Below are 18,137 nucleotides of genomic sequence, written 5' to 3' on the forward strand. Positions count from 1 at the left end.
TATGCAATTCTTTCTCTAACACAATTTTACTAAACATCCACCCTCAAAATCTTTCCCCATTAACAATCAAATCTTTAATAATCAAATCTTTAAAATCAAATTTTTAATAATCAAATCTTTCCCCATAAAAAGCCAAAAATATACATAATGACTTAAGGGTTTTCACTTAACACAAAACATTTGGGAATGTTTTCATGAACATGTTTCTTTCTTTTTTTTTCTGTTGCCAAACCACCTTATAACATTACATTAGTAACTCTGACAAAAATTCGCTAATGTACTCCTAATGTATATACCCTATAATTAATTTATGAAAAACTATTCAGTATTAGAATTTGATTCCCTGTTACCAAAAACATGAACATAACACAACTTTCTCTAACACAATTTTACTAAACATCCAACCTCAGAATCTTTCCCCAATCACTTAACGAGCAAAAAATATAATGACTTATGGGTTTTCACTTAACACAAAACATTTGGAAATATTTTCATGAACACGTTTCTTTTTTTTTCCATTGCCAACCACCTTATAACATTACTTTGACAACAATTCGCTAATGTACTCTCTAATGCATTGTTTCCCAAACTGTGGTCCGGGTCTGCGGGATAGTTTATTTTCATTTAACTTTATCTTTTCATGTTGCTCGCACCTGTTGTTCACACCTGGCCTAATTGATGTGTTCATATTGTTACGAATATCTCCATTTATAACAGTATTGCATTTGTCATAAATGACACATTTAGTGTTGTAAAATTGTAATTTATTACTTCACCTTTATGACATGTAAAATATTAAAAAAATTCCATTTTTGATTTTATGGGGGCCGGGGTGAATTAACATTCGCTACAGGGGGTCCGCGACTTCAAAAAGCTTGGGAAACGCTGCTCTAATGTATGTACCCTATGATTAATTTATGAAAATCTATTGAGTATTAGAATTTGAATTCCTGTTACCAAAACATATGCACACTGGTCATTTGAAATTACAAATAAAAATCTCAACTGATGTTAATACAAACAACGACCATTTGTTATGTTAAAATACACAAAGAAACGATAACTATAACTTACTTTTTCTCCAGAATGGCTCATCTTGGAAATAACTTCTGAATGCACAAAATAGAATTCCAAAATATCAGAAACAATCACAATAACGAATCTGTGAACTGTTAACTTCTGTGGTAGATGGAGATAAAAGGATAAAGGTAAAATTCATAATACCCACCCAAATACCTCAGGTAAAATAGAGATAAAGGGATAAAGAGCCCTTGGTTCTTTATCCCTTTATCTCTATTTTACCTGAGGTAATTGGGTGGGTATTATGCCCGCTCTTGGTGAGCTTTTCTAGTGGTTTTCATTTTAAGATGTCTTTTGGTCTTCTGTGTTTGAAGTGGTCTGTTGGGCTGTAGTTTGATGCCTGTCTTACTAATTGGTTCTTGTGGTTTTTGTTATTGCAAAGAATTTTTCTGCAACGGTTTTCATGAGTGTCTTGATGCTTGGTAGATTAGTATCGCGATGAAGTTGAGCGTTTCTGACAAACCAGGGTGCGTTTAGTGCCATCCTGAGACACTTGTTCTGAGTTGTTTGCAATTTTTTAATGTTTATTTCTGTCGTGTGTCCCCAGGCTGGTGAGGCGTAGATTAATTGGCGTCTTATTACTGTCTTGTATATGAGGGTTTTGTTATTTTGGTTTAGGAATCTTTTCCTGTTGAGGAGTGGGTACAGCTGTGCTACGGTCTGGTTGGCTTTTGTGATAATGTAATCGGTGTGCATCTTTAAATTTAATTTCCTCTCCAGGTGTACTCCTAGGTAGTTTGCTGTCTTCTGCCAGGGGATTATTTTTCCAAACATTTGAATGTTGTCTTCAGGTTCTGTTTTCCTTCTGCTGAATAATACTGCAGTACTTTTTGTTGGATTAATTGCTATTCGCCATTTGCTGTACCAGTTTTCTAGGATGTTGGCTGCAATTTGAAGTTTCTTGGTTGCAAATTTTGGCCTGAGGGATCTAGCTATGATGACTGTGCCATCGGCGTAGAGTGCAGTGATGGTTGGTGATAAGTTGGGGAGGTCTGCCATGTATATGGAGAAGAGTAGAGGAGATAGCAAGGATCCTTGGGGAATACCAGCCGTTATTTTTCTTTCGGTGGATCTGATTCCTTCTATTTTAATTCTGAACTTTCTATTACTCAAGAAAGATTTGATGAGTTGGATGAGCGGTGTTGGGATTCTGGCCTTGTGTAGCTTGTACAGTAGCCCGTAGTGCCAGATCTTGTCAAACGCCTGGGCTATGTCTAAGAAGATTGCTCCTGAGTGTTGGCACCATTATCCTTGAGTGATATGTTCTATGACTCTGTAGACTTGTTGGGTTGTTGAGTCTTCTTTTCTGAAGCCGAATTGTTCGTCAGGTATTATGTGGTTTTCTGCTGCTTCTTGGATTCTTACAAGGATTATGTGTTCTGCTATTTTGCCTATGCAAGATAGTAAGCTGATGGGCCTGTAGTTTTGTGGGAATTGTTTGTCCTTTCCTGCTTTAGGGATGAGAAAGACGTCTGCTAGTTTCCAGCGTTCTGGGTAGTGTTTTAGTCGTAACATGGCGTTGGTGATGGCTACTAGGTGCATGATGTCCTTGTAGCGGAGTAGTTTGAGTGCTATATTCGGGATCCCATCTGGACCTGGGACTTTCTTGGTGTTTAGTTTTTTGATGACCTGATATATTTCTTTTGGTGACGTCGGTTCTGAGTTCTGGATAGGTTTGGTGTTCCAGGTTATCTTGCGTACTTGTTTATGGATTTTCTCGATGAAGTTTAGGTCTGCATTGTCATAGTTGGGGCTGCATTGTCTTTCCAAGCTGTCTGCGAAGGCTTCTTCTTCTTCTTCTGTGTATGCTATCTCATTCTCCCCTTTGATTGGGGGTATGTGATGTGCTTGGACCGAAGTGACTTCATGATTTTCCATATGTGTTGGCCGTCTGTGTTTAGTTGTTCTATTTTGTTGTTCCATTATTGGTTGTGATTGTCTTTAAGCGCGTATCTGACTTCGTTTGTTGCTTTGTTCATTGCTTGTTTGTCTGTGGGGTCCATGGTCTTCTGGTATTGTCTTCTCAGTCTGTTCTTTTCTTTGATGAATTGTTTGATTTCTTCTGGGAGTTTATTTGGGGATGTCCTTGTGGTTGTGATTGTCACAGATAATATTGCTGTCGCTATTTGTTTTTCAAATGTTGTTACTGCATTTTCCATCTCTTCTGTGTTTGTTATGTGGGGGTACTGGCCAAGATTTTCTTGAAGGGCTGTTGTTGGTTCCAGTTTATTGTGGTGGTGCTGTCTTTTGTTGGGTCTTGTATGGCGCCCAGCTGTAGAATGATGGGGTTATGGTCTGAGCTCAGCTCTGGTAGCTGTATGGTATATTTCGTTGTATAGCTATGTCGAGGACATCTGGACCGTCGGTAAATCCATAGTGCGTGGGTTCTGTTGGTCCGATTATTGCCATATTTCTTGCGGTGGCATATGTGTTGAGTATTTTTCCATTGTTATTGGTGTTTCTACTGTTCCAGGTCGGATGTTTGGGATTGAGGTCTCCGGCTATGATTACTGCCTTTCCTGTGTTCAGTAATTCTTCTAGGTCTCTTTCTAGGAGTTTTTTATTTGGAAGGTTGTAGGCTGCAAATATCATGATACTGCTTGTGTTCTCCATGTGTATTTCAATTCCTGTTGTTTCCATATGTTCTCTTTGAGGTCTGGTTATTGCGTTGTGTTTTATGCTCTTTTTAATGAAGATGGCTGCACCTCCTCCTCTTGCATAGGTTCTGTTCTGTGCGGTATGTGGTGTAGTTGTTGATTCTTGTCTTGTCACTTGGGGGCAGGTGTGTCTCATTTACTAGGATGATGTCTGCTTGGGTCTCTGTTGCGAATTCTTGCAGTTCTATTGCTTTCTTGGGTAGTCCATTAGCATTCCAGCTTATGATCTGTAGAGAGTTGGGTTTTCTTTTGCTTTTATCCATTAAGGATTGTAGAAAATAAAATCTGTGTGTGTTTTAAAATGATATCCTTGGCCTCTTGTGTTGGGTTAGTTTGTCGGAGTTCTGTAAGCATCTCTCCTATGCAGCTTGTTATGTTGAGGAGATTGGTTTTGCTGGTTTGCTGTGGGTGGTTTGTTTTGGATTTGGAGTCTTCTTGTTGGGCTGGTCTTGCAACTTATGCATATGTTCTTCCGTTTGTTGTGGAAGCTGTGATTTGTTGGGTGGATCTATATTCTTGTATCGGCTTGCTACTTTGGGGTTGGATCTTCAGGTTTTGTGGGTGTGTTGTACACCCTCTGTAGTTGGCGGGGTGCGGGCCCCCACAGTTAGCACATTTCGCTGGCTGGGTGCGTGGTTTCTTGCATTCTAGAGTGGCGTGTTTTCCTCCGCATTTCACGCATCGGAATTCAGCTTTGCAGCATCGCTGTTTATGACCGAACTTCTGACATCTGTGACATTCTGTTGTTGTTGATTTGCGTCTCAGAGCCTCTACTTTTATTATTAGGTCGCAGATAGTCTGGAAGTCGTATATGTCTTTCTATTCTTTGGAGATTTCGACTAGGATCAAGGGATAGGGAGTCTTGTCTTGTCTGCTCTATGCATTCTGCTTACTTTAATGGGTTTAAATCCCTTGTTATATAGGTCTGTGATGACTTCTTCTGTTGATATTGTTTCTGTGATTCCTCGTAGTACTACTTTCAGATGTTTGTCGCTGCTGAGTTGGAAAGTGTGGTATGGTAGGTTGCTGCTATCCAGGAATTTTGTTATGTTTCTGTACTCTGTCGATGTCTTAGGTTGGATGCATATACCTTCATCTGTGTTTGTTTCTTTTGTAAATGTTATTTTTGTTGTCTTTAGAGAGGTAGCAATCGACATCCAGTGTTCCTTGGCCCTTAGGATGACTGTGGATATTCTTTCTTTTGTTCCTTTGTCTGTCTCTGTTGTTTTGGGTGTTTCTGTCGTGTTAGATATTTTCCTTTTCTTTTGTACCTTCTGGAAGTCGATATGCGGTTCTGCTGTCTGGTAGGTGTTGTTTTGTATTGCATGTTCTTCTGGGTCAGGAAAATGTGCTTAGTCCTGTTGTGTTTCGTCTTCGTTGTCGTCCATGATGTCGTCTGTGACTGTTGTGGGTGGGAACGTACAGTTTTACTTTCCCTGGCCAGTTATCGTTCAATAGTTTTCCTAGTCTTAGGAACTCTCCATAGACTTCCTCAAATGTTAGGGGCTTATCCATGGTTTTGGTAATACTAGGTTAAATAGAAAATTTGCTTCTACTTACCTTAGTAGATTTTCTCATCACTCACGATATTCTGTTGTATAGCTCTTTCACTCAGAAACGTTCCTGTCGTCCTTTTGTAATATAATATGGTTCCAATACTTTGAGATTAGTCCGTAATCCGAGAAACTAATGTGCACTATTCTCATCGGTAGATCACTCAATCCAATAACGGATCTCCGAACGTAACAGTATCTTTATACAAAATCATAACCAATGGAAAACCAATAACGAGAACATGTGATATCCAATAACCATAGTTCTCCCCCACACAGATGAGATCAAATTCCAAACCTTGCTAACTAATGTAAACAAACTTTATCTAGTCGAAAACAAGGACTGATAATAAGCTCTTTAGTAGGCATGTGTCATTTGAAGTGACCATGTGTCATCAAGATGGCTGCCACTAAAAACCGGAAATGAGAAATAACACTATAGTTTAGAGTTCTAAATTATTGGAATTTGGTAACAGAAATTAAGATAATGCATAATAACAGAGCTAATATTCACTGAAATAATAATAATAATAAACTATTTATTTATTTATGCTGGGAAAAGAAGCAACGTAATTACAAGGAAGAAAAAGAAAATGAATATCTACAGTGGGAAGAAATTACGAATTATCAGCACAAAATTGGCTTAAATAAAAATGTAACCCTTAATTATAATACGGTAACAATCCTCACATTCACAATGAAGAAACTTTCGCAGAAGAGTGTCAAAACACAGTTCTGCAAGTGTGGGAAACTTCTGCTTTCCCACAGCTACCAATGTACCCTTTGAAAAAGACTGCGAGATAGGATGTCATTAATTATTAGAAAGTGACTAAGCTAAAAATTCCCATAGTCAGAAAAGGAACGAAATACCTATATGGGTAATTCGTGTATTCTATACTCTAAGCATCACAAAGTGATGTCAATAACAAATGGGTGTCACCCTGGGAAATCATAAGGATTATATATCTTTAGAAATGGAGTTAAAAGGAACAAGATTTAATCAGTTTTTCTTTGCATTTGAAAATCAAGAACCATTGCAAAAACGTTAACGGCCTGGTTTATATTAGTGCTGCTAATACTTGCGCTGCGCGCTGCGAAGATTGGATTGTCGTGTGGATACCACACTTGACTTACTTGACTGATTATCAAATCAGTCAAGTAAGACCATATATATATATATATATATATATATATATATGGTCTTAAAAAAAAACGGTCTGGGTAGTGGCCCCTTGCCTTTAATACAAAGCATCATACATCTGCTCCAGGAGATGTGCTTTGCATTATGGGTAAATATTAAGATTAGTGATCAGAGCCTATTCTACTTCTACCATGAGTTACCTTGGTCTTGCACTACCTGCAGGGTCAGCTAGACTTGCATATTACGTGTAGGCGCAAATTGACTTATTTGTCTGTTTGCTTACTTGGGAAATGGAGTAAAACCAGGTTTAAAATAGCTTGGTATCTTTAACATTTATTATACCCAAGGTAAAATACTTTCTACATACATACATATATATATATATATATATATATATATATTATTTTTTTTTGAAGTCACAGTGAACTCACATACACTTTACTTATTTATTGTTTATTTATTTGCTCAGTTATTCTGTTTAGAATTGTAAAAAAGATAACAGTAAGAAAAACTGTGTGTGTGTGTGTGTGTGTGTGTGATGGGGATACCAGCATATAATTAATTATTCAGAAAAGGTCTAAATGCTGATATCATCTTTCTTGACTCTAAACTAAAAATTCCCATATTTATTTATTGAACTTTAAGATCTTAAATAAATAGACAAATCAAAATATTCGGATGATTTATGAATATGCGAAAAAAAAGTGTGTTGTTGAGGGACACCAGCAAATAATTAATTATTCAGAACAGGTCTAAAGACTGCCGCCATCTTGATTCTACTCTAAGAATTCCCATAGTCTTTAACAGAAAGAAATACCCAAAACTATATTGTAAAATTAGTACTGCCATCTATAGACAACCAAAGACAAAACTTGATGACAATGATGGATGTGTGTCGCCCTGGGAAATTCGAAGATATCTTATCTCAAAACATCGCCCACAATTCCATAGGCAAACCAAAACAAAGAACACGACGTCACACACACATGTTCCCCAGAAAAATTCCAAACATTCCAAACCCATGACGTCACGCCACGCCTCCCTCACAATGACGTCAATCATCTCATCACACAATGACATCACGATTCCTTATCTTATCTTGATCTTGTTCGGAGTGACAACCCTACTACTGAGAGGCATTGCACGCAGCGCATGTTTGTATCTTTGTGTTGGTACTTGAGAGAGAGAATAATTATGCTTATTTGGAGTAATTTGTCTCTACTTATCCACGTCATTATAATATCTGTATTGCGCCCGTTTCAACTCTGTAGATTCCCTACGTTTTTCTTACCGAATGAGAGTTTGTTGATCATGTCGAGTGAATAGAACTTTGCGTCGCTTTTCCGTAGTGATATATGTAATATTTCAATGGTAGGGTGCTTCGATAATTACGGTCTTGTTTATTATTATTATTATTATTATTATTATTATTATTATTATTATTATTATTATTATTATTATTATTATTATTATTATTCCTGACACCTCTAAGGAGTCCGAAGACTCATCGCGGGAGGACACCTAAAACTGTCTCAATTGATACAACTTTCTCAACCACTACACCGAACATATACTACGAATCGTCTCCATCAACGCCATCTATCGTCCACCTCCACCACCACTACAACTAGTATTTTTGTCTGTAAATTGCGTGTGTTCTGAAGGGCCGATTTATCTGTATTCTGTTTTCTGTTATCTGATATCCTGTTCTGGGTACTCTGTTGTTGTAATGCTGAAGTAGTATTTTAACGTGAAAATGGCAAAGGCGTTTTACCTTAAATATTTTGTATTCTGTCATGCTGCTGGTATGAATGTGATATCTTCTCTTGGTTCCCGAAAAATCTGCTTTTAACATTTTATAAGGAAGCGATTGTAATCTGTTTAGTTTGTATTAATATGTCATAAATACACATGCCGGATTTTGAAAACAACAGAGCTGACTAGTTTCTCCAAACGTGAGATATCCTGGGTGTATAATCACTGGATTATACACCCACATTACCCACATTACTCATCTAATAAGCCACATTACTCATCTAAGAGGCGTAACTGGTCCTAAGACTGTTAGGAACGAGATCGTCGTACAGTTCACGACCGAGAAGGCTTGTATGGACAAATAGAACTTCCTGTATGCAGGAATTGATTGAGGCTGTTCCAGACCGACCTATGCGCAGGAAATTGAAGAGCACCGGTATTGGCAATCGTATGCCTATACAGAAACTAATTATTTCTGTGAAGAACCGAAACGTTCGTCTATAGTGGTGTTAGGAATACCGTGATTAAACACTGGAAGACTGGAAAACATCACGTGGTCCGACGAGTCATGGTACACAGAGAGTTTGTTGGGAGCCCATGAAGCAATGAACCCAGCTTGCCTTGTAAACACAGCTCAAGGTTCTGGAGGTGATGTCATAGTGTGGGGCATGCTCTGTTGCACGGAACGGGTCGCCTGATACTGCTGGAAACTTGGGTATTCCCCAAGAAATATCTGAACATTGTTGCCGATCAAGTCCATCATGCAGTGTTGACTTTTTATCCAGTAGAAGATGGTTGTTTCATGAACGAGAATTGTTCAGCAGAGGTTTAGCGAGCATGACAGTGACTTCCACCATCTTCCCTGGCAACTGCAAAGTACTCATCTGAACCTCATTGAGAATGTAGGTGACATGTTAGAGAAACAGATCCAGAAGAAAACTTCTCTTCCGTAAAATTTCAGCCAGTTAAAGGATTGTCTGGTGAACACCTGCTATGTTGTAGACATAGATGCAATCCAACACTTAGTGGAATCTATGCCAACCCCATATGTGCTGTAATTCGGGCTAAAAGAGATCCAACGTTTTATCCATTGTTTTATATTATGCTTTGTAGATTAGTATTTTTATATATTTGGAAACTATGTTTTAATCGATATTGTTCGCTATTTTATCCCGAATTAGCTATTATCCAGAATTGTTTTGCTGATAGTTTCCATGACTACAGGAAACAAACCCCTCTCACACAAAGCACTATTGTTTACTAAGTCCATGAACAAACCAGACAATGTGATTCTCAATTGTAACAAAGGACGAACTCTTTCCCTTGTAATCCGTCAAAGTAACCACAACAAAGGGCCAAGTATACTTGGAAATAGACCCAACGATATCAAAGGACACTTAACTTTCCGATCGGATTATTCTAAAATTGTTTAATAAAATTTTCGAATCAGGGTACACACTTGACACACTATAGGTGTGTGTGTGTGTGTGTGTGTAATTTAATATCTGTGTTCCATTGAATATTGTAGATCAGTGGTTCTTAACTTTTTTTTTTCCTGGCGCCCCTTTTAACTATTTGTATGGCCTGCCCCTTTCTCATTTTCACACACTAAGTTATCGGCAACAATTACTCAATAAGATAATTATAATATGATGAGCCTATTTTTCTATCCACTGCAGGGTGAAGGCCTCTCCCATTGCGGGAGGGTGGGTCTACTACTCCCATGGTGACCCAGTCCATATTGGAAGAGTGTATCTGTACTAGGGTGAAGGAATGTATGAAGACAATCACAAACATCCATGCCTATGCGGAATTCGACCCTGCAGCCTCTTGGCTGGAGAGCGGATACGCTAACCACTCGGCCAACCAGGCCGGCAATTATAATATATTATTAGGTAAACCTAAATTATCATCAACATATTTGAACTGATAGTTAATTAAAACTAATTACTTTGATGCAAATTAATTTTTGCTCAAAAAAGATGCAAATTTACTGGATTTAATAAGTCAATCATTAATGGCTACTCTGAGCCTAATGAGATCCTGCTAAGTTTTCAATATCAGGTTCAATGTTCGACAAACGAAGTCTCAAGTCTCCTCTTTCACTTATTTCCAATTTATTTCGCTGCGTAGCTAACAATTGCAACACGACGATGAATCTTTTCGCGACCAAGTATGAAGAAGGAAAAGAAATGAACAGTAATTTTATTTCTTTCCAAAGCCGAGGATAATTACATTGCATGTTTGGCCATAATCTTTCATACCCACGCTGTTGAAATTGTACTTGAGCTTCAAAATATTTTTTTAAAACAATAAATTCTTCACACAAATTTGGAAGAACAGAAGCAGCATCAGAAAGAAATGGGTTTATGACCCAGTCGGGTATTTTAAGGTCATCAAAAGTCTTTAAATCTGTTCATTGTCTTCTTTCGGTGTCAGAAGATGGGAACAATAACAATCCAAATCTGTATCTAATATTAAATCATCATCTATTATTTGTAGACTTGGGAACTGCAGAAAATGTCGTCTTGCAATGCTCTGCTTGTAGAATGTTAATTTGCTGATAAAAGCATTTATAATTTACTTTTCTTTAATTAGCTTCATGTTGCTTCCCTGTAATTTGATGTTAATCTCATTTAATTTGGTGAAAATATCGGAATATGCGATGTCAATTTTTTCCTTTTTTAGAACATTACACATGTTCTCATCACGTGAATTAAGAAATTCCAAAACAGTATCGTAGAGATCATTAAAGCGTTGCAGACAGTTTCCATTTGAGAGTCATCTAATTTCAGATCTGGAAAAGGCATACGACAGAGTGGCCAGGCAGGAGGTATGGAGGTGTATGAGGAAGAAGGGGGGGGGTGTCGGAGAAGTACGTGAGGTTGGTGAAGAAGATGTATGAGGGAACAGAAACTCAGGTCAGGTCTAGTGTCGGCATGACAGAAGGGTTCCCTATTGTCGTAGGGCTACACCAAGGGTCAGCTCTGAGCCCCTACCTCTTTGACCTGGTCATGGATGTACTAGTGGAGGATGTCAAGAAGGAGGCACCATGGAGCATGCTGTTTGCCGATGACATTGTTCTATGCGAATCATCCCGAGAGAAGCTTGAAAATACCCTGGAAGAGTGGAGAAAGGCATTGGAGGAGAGCGGCATGAGAATTAACTGGGTGAAGACTGAATATATGTCAACGGGGAGTGACGAGGATATCGTCATACGACTCCAGGGTGAAAGGCTAATTTCAGGGAAGAAATTCAAGTACCTTGGGTCGGTTGTCGAGAGGAATGGTGACCTGGATGAGGAAATACAGCACCGAATAACATGCGGTTGGATGAATTGGAAGAAGATGAGCGGGGTCCTGTGCGACAAGAGAGAGAGAGAGAGAGAGAGTTGTAAGAGGAAAGGAAAGCTCTATAAGATGGTGGTGAGGCCGGCGATGCTCCATGGTGCGGAGACGTGGCCTATAACCAAGGCACAGGAGAGGAAGATGGAGGTAGCGGAGATGCGAATGTTGAGATGGATGAGTGGTGTGACAAAGAAGGACAGGATAAGGAATGACTACATCAGAGGGACGGTTAAGGTGGGACCAATTGGCAAGAAGATACAAGAAAGTAGGCTGAGGTGGTTGGACATGTTGAGAGGAAGGTGAGGAGTATGTTGGTAAACGAGTGGAGTATATGGAGTTGGAGGGAAGGAAGAAAAGAGGCAGGCCCAAGCTCAGTTGGAGGGATAAGATGACAGAGGATCTTAGGGAGAAAGGATGGAGTCCGAAGGATGCCCTGGACCGGAGAACTTGGAAGAGAAAGGTTAAAGATTGGTGCGCCGACCCCGTTTAACATGGGATAAGGCAGAGTGAAAGACGAAGAAGAAGAAGAAGTCATCTAATTTCAGTGTGAAGTAAAAAGACGTTTAAATTCTTCATTTTCTTGGCAAAGTTCGCGAAAAATACTGGTGTTCAATGACTGGGCTTTTATTTTATTCGTTACTTTAATGACATCATCCAAAGTCTTATGTATTCTGCTGCTAAGATGTTTTGCAGCTAAGTGCTGTCTATGAAGAATGCAGTGAATTGTAAAGATATTAGGAACTGCTTCTTTTAAATGTGCTGTAAATCCAAGGTGACAACCAATCATAGCTGGCACTCCATCAGTTGCACACGCAATAATATTTGTGAGAGGAATGTTTTTAGCATTAAAAAGTCTTTAACTACCTTAAAAATTGCATAACCTTTTGTGTCAAATTTTCAGTTGTTCAGCAAATAGAAACTCTCCGATAATGTCTTCATTAGTATTTATATAACGCACGTAGGCTATTAACAAAGCTTCGTTGTCACGTAAAGCTGTCTCTCATCGAGCTGCAAAGAAACTTCTATGGATTTTAAATCATCACAAAGTTTTTTTTTTTTCACTGTCTTTGCCATTCCCTCAATTCTTTTTGATACTAAACTATTGATGAGAGGAATTGATGACGTCATATTACTTTTAATTGGGCCAATCGGCGTATCTAAAACTTCGTTTATAACCGGTAAGATGAGAGTTTCTCTAATGGTATGTGTCTTTCCACATTTGGCAATTAATTTTGAAAGTTTGTAAGACACAACAACTCCCTTCTCTTGTGGGTTATTTTGTTTTGCAACCAACCCTTAAAGTCCAGGACGATTTTTAAATTTAGTCTTTAATTCGCAAAAGTATTCCACAACCTTTTCTTGCTTTATTTGCATGCTTTGTTCTTAAATGCTCAGTCATTCCTGAAGGTTTCATTCCTTCGTTTGAGAAAGTTTTTTCACATATTAAGCACATCGGTAGCTGCTCGTTATTTGTAGATGGAATAACTCCATATTTTAAATATTCACTTGAATATTGATGACACTTTCTTTTTTCACTCATTTTAATGGGCTGCAGTGCTACACAATATCAACGAAGTGCGCCACACGATACCACGGGCTAGATTAAACTGCAAACCAGGGTTGTCAAATAGGCGTTAGGAAAAGTAGCAGAATAGCCCAAATTAATTATTTTCAATGTAGAAAATTCAGACCCAAAAGTAGCCCAATTACTTGACTTTCAGTGTAAAAATTCTAAAAATTATAGCGAATAAATTTGAACAATATTGCCAGACATACAATATTCTGAACAGTGTTGCCAAACATACAATAGAAATAGGAATGTAGATTAAATACAGAATTTTTTGCTTTTATTATATTAGTAGTATTATAACGCCTATCGTCCCCTCATCATTTACAACTCCCCCGGTGGGGGGGGGCGCTACCGCCCTGGTTAAGAACCGCTGTTGTAGATAAAGGGCAGGCATAAGTATTTGAGTTTTGTGATTTCCTGGATGGAGCTTCGGTAGCTCAGTCACTATAGACGAAGCCCTTTGTTCGGAAAGACGTGTATTCGATTCCCGTCAGTGCCATGAGGAACCTTTATCTGGTCTCTTTCGACTAAAGGTGAATTAACTGGTCTCATACGGAGGTAGGGTTTTTTTTTTCACCCGAAAACTTCGGTTTGTCGTCCCCCAGAACAAGCAAATCGGCCCGTGAACAGATGCATGTACAGACATAGGACACACTGGAAGCCATAGGGCCAAACCACCTTATCCCCGATACGGTAGCGGTTAAATGTAGAAAAATGTAGGTAAAAGAAGATGAAAGGAATACTAATAAGAAAAACTTCCTGTTGGGCAAGGACAGGTTTTTGCTTTCTTTGGGCAATGGGGGGGGGGTATGACATTTCAGTGATATGTGTGAGAGATCTGTAGCCATCCGAGGATTTTTTAAATATGATGCTTTGAGATTTATTGCTGTTTATTACGATAGAATTACGCATGAGCCAATCAGTGATTATGTCTGTTTGCAAATGTTGTAAGGCTGATGGGGCTCCGTGTATAGATATGAGTAGTGTGTCAGTTGCGTACTGATAGATGCCACTGTATAACTGTAGATTAGATCGTTCTACGAAAATATTGAAAAGGCACGGCGATGGAATTGCTCCCTTTCAGAATGTCACACTTAGTCTCAGTTCTGTTGCTACAGACGCCATTTATTTTTGTAATGTTGTTTCTGTTTTTCAGAAAGTCTTTTAATCAATTGTGGAGTTTCTTCTTATGTCTACCGGTTTTTTTTTAAAGAATTGTGTGCTCAGTGGTGTGAAAATCTTTATAAAAGTCAAGAGCTAGCATCTTTGTTCAGAGATGAGTTGATGATGTGATACATCCAATAAGATACTGGTTCCGTTATTTTTTTCATGACTTTTTCTATTACCGACGCTAGGATATAGGCTTGTCATTGTTAATTTCACCGGATTTTCTTTTCTTTTCTTTTTTTTTCTTTCTTTTTTTTTAATGTAATGTTAGCACTACAGTTTTTAAGTCTGGTGGTGTTTTCATTCTGAAAAATTAGATTTAGCAATTTGAGTATAACTGGTGATATAGCGGAATAGTACGTTTTATATCTCTTGGTCGTATCTGATCAAATTCAGGGATGTTTGAAAGTTCATATTTGAGATAACTGTGTCTAGATCTTTTTTTTTTTATCTGGAGAAACCAAAGCGTCTTCTTTATGTGGATAACGTTGGTGTTTAGCTTTCCAAGATGAGGTATAGTTCCCCTTAATTTTATAATTTGTTCCTAGAAAGTATTAAATGTGTTCAATAGTTGTTACTTAAACCCTGTTTGGCAAAGTTCTGGATAATAAAGAAATCTTTATATGAACTTTTTTAGTTGAACGTAAGTTAGCTGATCTCATACGAATGTAGCAGTGTTTTTTCCTCCTTGAAATTCAGGTTTTTCATCCTGAATACAGGCAAATCGGACATGAGAACACATGCAATTTACAGACAGAAATACTATTGTTGGTAGTGGCAGGTGGTAGATGGCACTGTGTGTTGATGGGTAGTGTTGATTGTTGTTGGATTATTAAATGTTAGGAGAGAGACAGTGAGATGTGTGTAGTAGAGGAAAGTGCCCTCACATGATGAGTCCTTGGACTCCTTGGAAGTGTCACGTAATAATAATCGTTGATGTAGGGGAAGGATGATACAATGTTAGCAGTATTTATATGACTTTAAAGCTCACGGCCACCCAGATTGGCTTTCCTAACCAGGATCTTAGGATAAGTTGGCTACACTAATTAAATATTAACTATAATTAAAACGTCATCATTAGCTAATCCACGGCTTTAGTGTGCTAGCAAATTTTTATGGATCGAGTTGTTAAAATATACAACTTTTTCTTGTAGATGCTGAATTTCATTATTTGACTATTATTTTTATTAATTCTTGAGTTAATAACTCGCTTATTATGCATTTCATACCTGCTATTTTTTTTAATTGAATTTGTTTTTCTCCATAATATTTGCTGTCACATGTGTACAGAGGTTTTAAGCCAAACGAGAAGAATGTCGCTAATAGATTCATTTTTCTTCCCCCCTCCCCAATGTTTCCCCCTCATCATTTTTCATGTTAATAACGGTTGTTGTACTTTTAAATTCTGACGGCTTTCAATGCACTGAATTTGGTTCTTCCACCCAATATCCATCTTTCGGGCGTTACATATTTTTTTAATATCAATTCTACCCGCAAAAGGTTGGTAACCTATAGCAAATTTAGTCGTGGGTAGGTAGGCTGAAGATTTAATAATGAAGAAATCTTGTTCTCAAGGTCAGATACGATTTTAAGCGCCATTTCAAACCTCGTGTAAGAGGGACCGCGGTGGGTTTACACCGAGAGATGAAAATAGTCTGTTATGTAAAAACACAAAATATTTGGAATTAGTATATCACATTATTGTTGAATAAGATGAAATTTGGATTTTTATTTATATTTTCTAAACATAAGATTGCAGTAATGTATCTGTAGTGTAATAAAAAATATATATTTTTTTTATTTGGTTGGTAAATGAGACTACTTTCGCACGTCCTCCGTGATTCTTATTGTGCTATCTTTTATCGAACCTCAGCGACCATCTTGGCGAACAAACTGCGCTCTTGTGCTAATCTGAGCAGTTGTGCACTGCTCTTTCCTCTCCATGTCTTGATGTTGTCAAACCATGATATTCTTTTTCTTCCTCTAGTTCCTTTGCCACCAATTCTTCCTATCAAAATAGTTTGTAGAAGTTGGTATTTGCTGTTTCTCATGATGTGGCCAAGATATGATGTTTTTCGTTTCTTGATTATTTGTACAAGATGTTTAGCTTTGCCAATGGATTTTAAGACATCTTCATTGGTAATTTTTTCTGTCCATGATATCTTTAGCATTCTTCTGTATAGCCACATCTCAAAGGCTTCGATATTCTTGATGGTTGTCGCCTTCAATGTCCATGTTTCAACTCCATAGAGCAGAATAGACCACACGTAGCATTTCAGCATTCGGCATCTGACTTCCATGTTTAGGTCTTTATTGCAGAATAGTGTTCTCATTTTCATGAAGGACTGCCGTGCAACTTCAATCCTTGTCTTTATATCTATTTCTGGATCCCACCGTTCATTAAGCCAGCAACCAAGATATTTATAACTTGACACTTGATCAATATTTTTCCCATTGAGTGTCAGTTTCATTGATGAGGCTGGATGTTTGCTGATGATCATGTATTTTGTCTTGTTGATGTTTATATTTATTCCCATTCTTTGGCTTTCTATGTATACTCACCATGGCGACCACCATGGCGAGCAAACCCTCCGTGATTAAGAGAAACTAAATGTATTTTCGGCTGACGGTATATTAGTCTGTTTTGCACTTCGATAACAAGGCTTTTCTTCCCTGAAAGTTGGGTTTTCATCCTACAAAACAAAACAGTCTGGCATAGTGAATATATAGTCACAAATAAAGCACAGAGAGTCTATCAGGAATATAGAAGTGCGGGAGAGTTGCAGATAAGATTAATATGCGTCCAAGAAAATTATAAATGGCAGCCTAAACAGCGAGCCACACTTAATAATAACGCTAGAAAAGACAACAAATGCAAATGGAAAAAGAGAAAAACGGAGTTAACCAGAACGCAAAGCCCACTAATTGAATTGCGGAAAAACCTGAAATACAAAATCATAATAGAATGGGGAAAAAATACAAAAAGAAAGAACAAAGACAGAACATTTCCACATTATACAAGAAAATCAACATAATAAAAGCTGGTTCTAATAAAAACTGGTTTCAAAAAGTACAAATTAGAAATATATAGAATTAAAGAAATAATTAAATATCTTGAAATTAAAAAGTAGGTTGACTAGCCTATCTGCAGAGATAAAATTCGCCAATCCCTTCTACTACCAAATTAAAAAACAAAGGGAAGAACAAGAAATAGACAAAATACAGCATTTGGGCCTAACAACAACAGACCCTATAGAAATAAGTAGAATTTTCACCTCTTACCACAGAGAACAACATACTCGTACTGCAAAGCCTTTAAACAAGAAAGAATGGGGAGAAATAATCACCAACCTCCCTTAGATAGCACAAGAAGACAGAGAGGATTTGGAAAGAGAAATTAAAGAAGCAGGGGTAATTTCCACATTGAAAGCAAACAAATCACCAGGCTCAGATGGACTGGGTAGCATTTTCTATAAAAAACATCTTAGTTCCTGTCCTAACCCAAGTTCACAGAATAGTCATTACAGAGGGTGAACTTAAACTCTCGCAGAAACTAGGGATCATAACCCCAATTCCAAAGCCAAACACTGACACATTGCGGGTCGGCAATTGGAGGCCTATCACCTTACTAAATACTGATTAAAAAATATTAGCCAAAATAAGCACTAACAGATTGCATCCAACACTAAAAGCAATAATCAAACCTCAGCTCCTCCAGGCAGATATATCTCCCACTTTACCAAAAATTAGGACCAAATGTTTTCAGGAAAAGAGAAAAGATGAAGTTCCCCACCTGTATTATGTTTACGATGATAGTGTTATATTTTAATTAGCTTGATTTGATCCAAGTATATTATTCCTCACCTA

The sequence above is a fragment of the Typopeltis vanoorti genome, chromosome 11 (assembly GCF_054136105.1).
Source record: "Typopeltis vanoorti isolate ZY-2024b chromosome 11, IOZ_Tvanoo_1.0, whole genome shotgun sequence".
Taxonomy (NCBI): domain Eukaryota; kingdom Metazoa; phylum Arthropoda; class Arachnida; order Uropygi; family Thelyphonidae; genus Typopeltis; species Typopeltis vanoorti.